Source organism: Macaca nemestrina, chromosome 11 (assembly GCF_043159975.1).
Source record: "Macaca nemestrina isolate mMacNem1 chromosome 11, mMacNem.hap1, whole genome shotgun sequence".
In the NCBI taxonomy this organism is placed as follows: domain Eukaryota; kingdom Metazoa; phylum Chordata; class Mammalia; order Primates; family Cercopithecidae; genus Macaca; species Macaca nemestrina.
Window position 1 is genome coordinate 1,478,906 of NC_092135.1, and position 10,909 is coordinate 1,489,814.

Consider the following 10,909-nt stretch of genomic DNA (forward strand, 5'->3'; position numbering starts at 1 on the left):
ACTTAAGTTTCCATGCATATATTCAGTTTGGAATTTGCTCAGGTAGGGATACAGTGAAGGTTCCGTATGGGAAGGAGTTTGCATGGTTTAAAACTCCCACTGGTACCAAAGGGGGAGTAACCTAAGGTTCTCATTAGCTTGCCTAGATATGGTGCAGAAAGGAAAAAGGAGTGAGGCTTAGAAGATGTTAGTAGTGAGTCATCACAAAATGCAGTCAGACTCTTTATTTTAGTTAAGGTGTGTGTTATAAACCTGAATGTGGTTCTCTCTTGATACATGTTTCATGTGAGCTTGAGAAGAGTGTTTATTCTGTTGCTGTTAAATAGAATATTCTACAAATGCCAATTAGATCAATCTGATTAATAGTGCTGTTCAAATAAACTATATCCTTATTAATTTTCTGCCTGTTTGATCTAACGATTATTGAAAAGGGGGTGTTGGGAGATCCCAACTATATTAATGAACTTGCCTATTTCTGCTTGCAGTTCTATCAGTGTTTTCCTCATTTATTTTGACTGTCTTCTGTGAGGTGTTATACACCATGAATGTTGTTAGGTCTTCATGGAAAATGGACTCTTTCATCATGTAATGCCCCATTTTACAACAGACAGTTTTTCTGTTCTGAAGGCTGATTTGTCTATACATATATCTATTTTAATTTTCTTTTATTAATGTTAGTATGGCATATCTTTCTCCACTTCTTTACTCTAAACCATCCATGTCTTTATACTTAAAGTGTATTTCTTGTAGATAACATATATTTGGTAAAATTCTCTTTGACAGTCTCTGTCTTTCAATTTATGTATTTACACCATTCTTTTTTTTTTTTTTTTTTTTTTGAGACGGAGTCTCGCTCTGTCACCCAGGCTGGAGTCCAGTGGCACGATCTCGGCTCACTGCAAGCTCCACCTCCGGGGTTCACACCATTCTCCTGCCTCAGCCTCCTGAGTAGCTGGGACTGCAGGCGCCCACCACCACTCCCGGCTAATGTTTTTGCATTTTTAGTAGAGATGGGGTTTCACCGCGGTAGCCAGGATGGTCTCAATCTCCTGACTTCGTGATCCACCTGCCTAGGCCTCCCAAAGTGCTGGGATTACAGGCGTGAGCCACCGCACCCAGCCCACTATTCATATTTAAAGTAGTTATTGATGAGAACAGGCTTTGAAATTGAGGCAATAATTAATAGCCTACCAACCAGAAAAAGTCCAGGACCAGACAGATTCACAGCCAAATTCTACCAGAGGTACAAGGAGGAGCTGGTACCATTCCTTCTGAAACTATTCCAATCAGTAGAAAAAGAGGGAATCCTCCCTAACTCATTTTATGGGGCCAGCATCATCCCGATACCAAAGCCTGGCAGAGACACAACAAAAAAAGAATTTTAGACCAAGATCCCTGATGAACATTGATGCAAAAATCCTCAGTAAAATACTGGCAAACCAAATCCAGCAGCACATCAAAAAGCTTATCCACCATGATCATGTGGGCTTCATCCCTGGGATGCAAAGCTGGTTCAATATATGCAAATCAATAAATGTAATCCAGCATATAAACAGAACCAAAGACACATGATTATCTTAATAGATGCAGAAAAAGCCTTTGACAAAATTCAACAGCCTTTCATGCTAAAAACTCTCAATAAATTAGGTATTGATGGGACGTATCTCAAAATAATAAGAGCTATTTATGACAGATACACAGCCAATATCATACTGAATGGGCAAAAACTGGAAGCATTCCCTTTGAAAACTGGTACAAGACAGGGATGCCCTCTCTCACCACTCCTATTCAAAATAGTGTTGAAAGTTCTGGCCAGGGCAATCAGGCAAGAGAAAGCAATAAAAGGTATTCAATTCTGAAAAGAGGAAGTCAAATTGTCCCTGTTTGTAGATGACATGATTGTATATTTAGAAAACCCCATCGTCTCAGCCCAAAAATCTCCTTAATCTGATAAGCAACTTCAGCAAAGTCTCAGAATACAAAATCAATGTGCAAAAATCACAAGCATTCTTATATACCAGTAACAGACAAACAGAGAGCCAAATCATGAATGAACTGCCATTCACAATTGCTTCAAAGAGAATAAAATTTCTAGGAATCCAACTTACAAGAGATGTGAAGGACCTCTTCAAGGAGAACTACAAACCACTGCTCAATGAAAAGAGGACACAAACAAATGGAAGAACATTCCATGCTCATGGATAGGAAGAATCCATATCGTGAAAATGGCCATACTGCCCAAGGTAATTTATAGATTCAATGCCATCCCCATTAAGCTCCCAAGGACTTTCTTCACAGAATTGGAAAAAACTACTTTAAAGTTCACATGAAAGCAAGAAAGAGCCTGCATTGCCAAGACAATTCTAAGCCAAAAGAACAAAGCTGGAGGCATCATGCTACCTGACTTCAAAGTATACTACAAGGCTACAGTAACCAAAACAGCATGGAACTGGTACCAAAACAGTGATATAGACCAATGGAACAGAACAGAGCCCTCAGAAATAATACCACACAGCTACAACCATCTGATCTTTGACAAACCTGACAAAAACAAGAAACGGGGAAAGGATTCCCTATTTAATAAATGGTGCCGGGAAAACTGGCTAGCCATATGTAGAAGGCTGAAACTGGATCCCTTCCTTACACCTTATACAAAAATTAATTCACGATGGATTAAAGACTTAAATGTTAGACCTAAAACCATAAAAACCCTAGAAGAAAACCTAGGCAATACCGTTCAGGACACAGGCATGGGCAAGGACTTCATGACTAAAACACCAAAAGCAATGGCAACAAAAGCCAAAATTGACAAATGGGTTCTAATTAAACTAAAGAGCTTCTGCACAGGAAAAGAAACTACCATCAGAGTGAACAGGCAACTTACAGAATGGGAGAAAATTTTTGTAATCTACTCATCCGACAAAGGGCTAATATCCAGAATTTACCAAGAACTCAAACAAATTTACAAGAAAAAAACAACCCCATCAAAAAGTGGGCAAAGGATATGAACAGACACTTCTCAAAAGAAGACATTTATGCAGCCAACAGACACATGAAAAAATGCTCATCATCACTGGCCATCAGAGAAATGCAAATCAAAACCACAATGAGATACCATCTCATACCAGTTAGAATGGCGATCATTAAAAAGTCAGGAAACAACAGGTGCTGGAGAGGATGTGGAGAAATAGGAACACTTTTACACTGTTGTTGGGACTGTAAACTAGTTCAACCATTGTGGAAGACAGTGTGGCGATTTCTCAAGGATCTAGAACTAGAAATACCATTTGGCCCAGCCATCCCATTACTGGGTATATACCCAAAGGATTATAAATCATGCTGCTATAAAGACACATGCACACATATGTTTATTGTGGCACTATTCACAATAGCAAAGACTTGGAACTAACCCAAATGTCCATCAATGATAGACTGGATTAAGAAAATATGGCACATATATACCATGGAATACTATGCAGCCATAAAAAAGGATGAGTTCATGTCTTTTGTAGAGAGATGGATGAAACTGGAAACCATCATTCTCAGCAAACTATTGCAAGGACAAAACAAACACCACATGATCTCAGTCATAGGTGGGAATTGAACCATAAGAACACTTGGACACAGAGCGGGGAACATCACACACCGGGGCCTGTTGTGGGACTGGGAGAGGGGGGAGGGATAACATTAGGAGAAATACCTAATGTAAATGATGAGTTAATGGGTGCAGCACACCAACATAGCACATGTATACATGTGTAACAAACCTGCATGTTGTGCACATGTACCCTAGAACTTAGAGTATAATAAAAAAATAAAGTAGCTATTGATGTAGTTGCATTAATATCTACAATGTTTGCAACTATTTTCTGTTTTTTATACTTGTCCTTTGTATTTTTTCTTCCCCTCTTTTTTCTTACCTCTCTGATTTTGAATGTTTTATGATTCCATTTTTCTTTTAGCATATTAATTAAAACCCTTTTAAAAACTGTTTTAGGCTGGGCGCGGTGGCTCATGCCTGTAATCCCAGCACTTTGGGAGGCCAAGGCAGGAGGATCATGAGGTCAGGAGATCAAGACCATCCTGGCTAACACGGTGAAACCCCGTCTCTACTAAAAATGCAAAAAGTTAGTCGGGTTGGCGGCGGGCGCCTGTAGTCCCAGCTACTTGGGAGGCTGAGACAGGAGAATGGTGTGAACCCGGAAGGCGGAGCTTGCAGTGAGCCAAGATCGGGCCACTGCACTCCAGCCTTCCAGCCTGGGCGACTGAGTGAGACTCCATCTCAAAAAAACAAAAACAAAACAAAACAAAAAAAACCAACAAACTGTTTTAGTGGTTTTCTTAGAATTCACAATATATATTTAGAGCTAAGTCCACTTTCTGTAACACTATACCATTTTATGGGTAGTGCAGGTAACTTAGCACAGAGTACTCCAATTTCTCCCTTCTGTCCCTGTGTTGCTGTTATTCCTTTCAGTCATCTATATGCAATATTTTAGGTTGAATTGTGATTCCCCCTGAAACAAAGGGATATGTTGAAATTCCAACCCTCTTACTTCGCAATGTGAACTTAATTGGAAATAGGCTTGTCTTTTCATTCTCCTGACAATATATTTTGCAGAGAAGAAACTTTTATTTTAACAAAATTCAAATGATCGGATTTGTTTTCATGGATCATACCTTTGGTGTTGTATTTACAAGGTCATCGCTATACCTATAGACATGCAGGTCTTCTGCTATGTTATCTTTTAGGAGTTTCATAGTTTTGCATTTTACATGTAGGTCTATAATACACTTTAAGTTTTGTGAGAGGTTTAAGATCTATGTCTAAATTCATTTTATACATTTTTTTTGTATGTTGATGTCTGGTTGTTTCAGTGCATATTAATCATGGTTATTTTAAATTTCTTGATTGATTAATTCCAAAATTTGTGTCATATACAAGTCTGGTTCTGATTCTTGCATTATTTCTTTTTGTTGTGCATTGCCTAAAGTTGATCATTCTTTGTAGTTTTTTATTGAAGACTAAACCATGACATATCAGGTAAAAATATCTGAGGTAAACAGGTCTTCAGTGTGAGATTCTATGTAATCTGGCTACGAGTTGGACTGTTTCTAAGAGTTGCCGTTGTTACAGGTGTGAAGATCTTTAAATTACTCCGTTGTCTTTGTTTCTGTCTTCCTTGTTGTCTTTGGTTTCCCTTAAGCACACTTTGCTTAATTAGAATCTGTGCCATTCTTTCAGCTGTAATCACCTGTTATCCCACAGCCCCATTAATGTAGGGGTAAAAAGTGGGAATGGAGAAGTGTTCTAGAATCCTGTGGTTAAATATCAGCCTTTTAATTGGTCTGTGTCATCAGGACGAGACCTTTACAAATGTTTCTTAGCTTTTCCCCCCTTCCCACTTTAGGTTAGACAGGAAAGTCAGAGGGAGCTCAAGTAAGGCAAACACCTTTCTCTCTAGATGGGATAAGTTTCTGGTGAAGTTTTCTCATGAAGAAGATAACTTTCCAATGAAGAATGTACTGATCATTTATCAAAACGGCTACTTTCTCCTTCCCCCTGCCAGAGACATAAGGTAATTTTTTCCCCAGCTCTTCACAGTGAGAATCTGATGGGGTTTCTGGAGGTAAAAACTATGAATGTGTGGGCCCTTCCCCAAGACTATGGCCTCAGGAGTTTCTCCCTCTCCTGCTAGTTCTCAGCCTTCAGCAATTTGTCAAAATTACCATTTAAGTGTTTCTATTAGCTTAGGACTTTAGGCTTTAGCTCCTAGTAAGCCGATCTCAGCTCTGAATCTCAGCATTCAGCTGTCTATCCAAATTTTGAGGTGGTTTCCTCTGCAACCTCAATTCTCTGATGGGTCCAAAGGTCATTGATTTTCAGTTTGTTCAGCTGTTTTCCTGTTGTAAGGAAGAAAGTGATAATTTCCAAGCTCTTTTGATGTTGAATTTGAAGCTGAAAATATCCAGTAAATTTTCCACCTCCTAGGATACAGATTTCATTTCAGCAAGTTTGATTTTGGCCTTTATTATATCTGTGTGCCTCAATTCATCTTTTTGAACATATGCAGTACAGTTACAATAACTGTTTTTACATCATTGTCAGAGCTGACATCTGTGTCAGTTCTGGATTAGTTTCATTTGAAGGATTTTTGTTCTCACTTGGAGGTTTTGATTAGATGCCAAATATTGAGAATTGTGTTGTTAGATCCTGGGTATTTTTGTGTTTCTATTATCATCCTTGAGCTTTGTTCAGGGATGCAGTTACCTAGTTTGAAACAGTTGGATGCTTTCAAGTTTTTCTTTTACTGTGTTTTAGCTGAGTGCAGAGCAATGCTCAGCGTGGAGCTGATCCATACCCACTACTGAGACAGGATCCTTCTGAGAACTCTACCCAATGATCCGTGTGTCCTAGATATTTCCAGTGTGGCTGTTGGAACAGACTCTATTGAGTTCTGTGTGTGTGGCAGGTATTCATCATTCTAATCTTTTGGGGTTGTTCTTCTTCAACCTCAGTTTTCTCACACATACGTGCTGATCACTAGTCTACTAAATACATGTTGGGGACCCTCTAGGATTCTCTCTATGTAGCTGTCTTCTCTCTACTACTCTGCTTTTGGAAATCTATCTGCCTTGGTTTCCCCATAGTCTCAGTTCTGTCTTCTTAATGCAGGGAGTCTAAAGGACTCCACTGGGATTTTTCCCTCCTGTGCCATGACTTTGAAACTGTCTCAGTGTAGTAAGTTGTAGCAATTTTAGGGCTCACTTCATTCATTTCCTGTCTCTCAAGGATCTTTGTCCTTTGTTGCAGTGTCTTAAAAACCATGGCTTTACATATTTGATCTACTTTTCTGATTGTTTTCTCTAGATAAATATATTCAGTCTCTTTTATACCATTTTGGTTGGGAATATAGAATTTCCTTCCAAAACTGCCTGAGCTTGAGGCTTGTTAATTTTTGATGGGTGTATGTGCCCTCCTAAAATTCATATGTTGAAATCTAATCCCCATGACAAATCTTAGATTCTTGATTTGAGCACTGGAAAATATTCATGATCAGGCCAAAACATGTATTTACCAATTTCATTTTTTTGCTTAATAATTATTTCAAAAAATGTTGTTGTTATATTATTAGAATCCTTGACATTATGCTAGATATTTGAGTATAATTAGTCTAGGTTGGCAGTGTCCCAGCAGCCATGGAATGGACTGTGTACGTTTTCTGCAACCCCAGGGGGACACAGTACCACTTCTCTTCTCTTTATATTTTTTGAATTAGTCTCTCTGCTATTTCGCCCTTAACCCCTGTAAACCCCAATTTCCCAACCACCTATTTAAAGAACATAGGATGCTGAACTGGAATTGCCCATGGTTAGCCTCCAATTTTTCATCCTAAGGACAGGGGCTGAGACTCCGGCAGGGGAAAGAATGGCTCCTGCTGGTCAGTGCTAGAGACCAGTGTCCACCTGTCTATCATGTGCTTTCGCTCCCACAGCCCAGCGGTGCTTCCGACTTCCTCCTGTCGGTATTCACCCAACCTGCTCTTCACTCGGTAGCTCCAGCTCTGCGTCTTCCACAGTCTTTTCCATCGCCATGACCTAGAGCACTCGTACCATCCTTCAGTCTCATCTGGAGACCACACATGGCCTGCACACACTATAAACCTTTCTTCATTGTTGTCCTGTGCCATGAGCAAATTTCTCTTTTGTAAATTTGTGTGGGTTTGTGGACTGCTTTTCAAGTATGCTGTGAGCTGCTGGAGGAGAAACCAGCCTTCTCTGCCTCTCTGGGTTCACCAGGGCCCTTCAGATATTAGGTCACTAGACACCTTTTCATAGGTTCCTGCCTTCAGTGCTGCATCCCACAGTGAGCTCCTCCTGGGCATGAGTGGGAGGGAGCACAGGCAGGTCCTTGAACCTATTTGTATTTCCCAAGCTTCCAGCTCAGCAGCTGCCCCTGGGAGTGGAGGCTACAGTAACTATCTGTCGACTTGAGGAGCTATTGTGACCATTTCCTCTTCTTCTCCTCCACCTCTGCATAGAAACTGCTCTTTCCCCAAGGTGCTTGCCTTCATTATGGCTGTAGCATTTCACAGAAATGCTGTTCTTTCTGCACCAAGACTACACAAAGCTGGGGGAGACCACTTCAGGGATGAATACACCCAGTGACCCTTCAAAATTGCTCTCCCGAACATTTAAAACGTTCTCCACATTTTACATCAAGAATTGTAATTTTTAATGCTCCTCTTTCAAGCCCCCTCATCAAATATAACCTTTTCCTAGTTTTAGTGAGGAAATCTCCCCTGGTTCATTTGAGAGTCTGACAAGCTCTGCATACAAAATTGACAGCTGAAGATTTTTTTTTTTAAATAGTAGTCAAGATTAGAGCTGTGTTCTGGCATTTTCCTCCCCACTCCTCTCTCAGCTTGAGTCATTTTGCCTTTTCCTCCAGCTCTGGCACCGCACAGGCTTCTCCGAATGGAGCACCTGAATTATTAATGCTGCCCAGTCCCTCAGAGTGCCCGCGAAGCTGTGCACAGTTCAATCTGAAAGGATGCACGGAATCATTAGATGCTGGCAGCCCACTCTCGGCCCTGCGATCACACCTGGCTAGAGACATTAACTGACTAAATGATTTTACCACTGCAAGTTTTTAGATTACTGCACATTTAGCTCAATTAAATATATTTTAACACACATTTATTAACCACCTACATTTTCTCAAGAGACTGAGGTGGGAGTTATGTTCTAAGTAGATCTCATAAATTAGCGGGGGAGGCAAACAGACAAACAACAAGGCAGGTGGAGGCAGGTGTCTGTAAAGAGGCACAAGGGGCATCAATACAGAGCCCAAGTCATCATCTCAGAATACAGGGTGGGAAACCTCCCGTCCCTGAATGATGAGGACCTAGAGAAAGGTGGGGAAGGGATAGACATTCCAGATGAAGGGATGGTCATAAACAACATAGCCCAAGTGAGACTGAGTGAGGAACGTTAACCATAAAGTCCAAGTTGCTGTGGGCAAGGGGAGGTTTAATAGTGCAACACAGGAAGTGTCACATCATCCTGTTCCTCTAATTGCTGGGGGGAAGGGGAGGTTTAATAGTGCAACATAGGAAGTGTCACATCATCCTGTTCCTCTAATGGAGGTTTCTCAGTCAGACCCACACTGGAGATTCCTTTAAAGATAAAAGTGAACTGACTGAATACTTACTTGCTGGTGTGGGAGAGAAAACTGCATGCAGATGTTGGAAAACTCAGGACGGAAAACTCCAGGATAAGTCAGGGGTGAACTGGCATCCAATGGGGGCTTCACTTCCATGGGGCTAAGTGAGAAACAGAGGATATAAGTCAGTCTTAGTTCTGCAGAGGCCAGCAGGAGGCCAAACCTCCTTGGCAAAGCAGGTTATATACTTGAAAATTACTCTAGACTGATAAGAATTTAGGATGAAAGACCAAGAAGATATTTGTTGAAATCTGACTAGAAGTATATAGAAAATAAATGAAAATTCAATGTATGGCTCTGGGGACCAGCAGAACCTGGTGATATGAGGGAGAAGAACCAGAGCCGATCCAGACAGACTCTTCTCATAGATCCATCTGCCTCACGGCGTGTACCAGTCCTTTCCTGAAGAATGAGGGGAAGTGTTTGTTAAAATACACTGTCTGTCTTTGTCTTTCAAAGTTCCCATTTCAGAAAATCCTACCAAAATTGGATTGACTTTGCTGGAATTGTTGCAGGACTCACAGGTTTGCATGCCTGCTGCATGGTAATGGACCAATACACTGAGACCACAGGGATGCAGCAGAGAAACAGTGTAATGATCGCAGGCCACCAAGCAAGGAGGTGGGAGGATACCCTCAAATCCCTCTCCCCAAGGAACTTTTGCCTGGGGTTTTTAAGGGGATCATGGAGGCCGAGGGCCTAGAAGACTGGGGTCGTTGATTGGTTGGGGGAAAGAGGATGAAATTATCAGAATGTGGAAACTGCAGTCTTTGGTGAGTCACCTCCTCCTGGGGTCCTCAGACACCTGGCATCAGTGGGGTCCTACAGACTAGCTGGCATCAGTGGCATCCTTCAGACCAGCTGGCATTGGTAGTTTCACTCTTATACAGGACCTACAAGAATTTCTCAAAGGGAAAACTTAACCTTTCATAATATTCAAGTTGTTGTCTACAGAGCTGGTAAGGAGAACTGGAATCTTGTAACAGAGTCTACATGATTCTAGGACAATAGGAACCAAGCAACTCTGAGGAAGCAGGTCAGAGCAGCCCGATCTGGTGAGGAATGCTGAGTGTGCGGCAAGCCAGCTTTCCTTCATTTCCCCCTCTCTTCTTCCTTGATTAATTTTATACAATTTACAGGGATGGTTTCAGAATAACTGAGCAGTTCAAGGCCAGGGCAGTGTGGTCATGTCTGAATTGAGCTCGGTGGTGTGTCAGGATGTGGCTTCTTCATCTCTTGACCCTATTCTTCTCTGCCAGCCTTGCCCTCTTGGGGTCACCCAGGGCTCCAGGCCAACATGTTCCCTCATGCACATCCAGCAAAAAGAGAGCCTCTCTGGTGCCAATGGCACCAGTATGAGGCCCACGTGTCATTCTCATTGGCTGTTATTGGGACTTGTGCACATTCCAGGACAAGCCACTGCGGTAAATGAAATATACCAATGGGATAAAGGGAGTTACCTAGGTGTTCAAGCAATTACCTACTGAGTGAGAGTTTAAGACCCAATTCGAATCTCACCACCTCCAGGAAGCCCTCTCTGATTTACTGAGTGTCTGCTTATTCTGTTTACCTCCTTCACTTTTTACAGTCCTATTTCTACCTCCAGACTGTGCGTTCCTTCAGTGCCTGTAACATCCTGCTACATAGCACCAAACCCATGGGAGAGGTGCTGACATACATGTA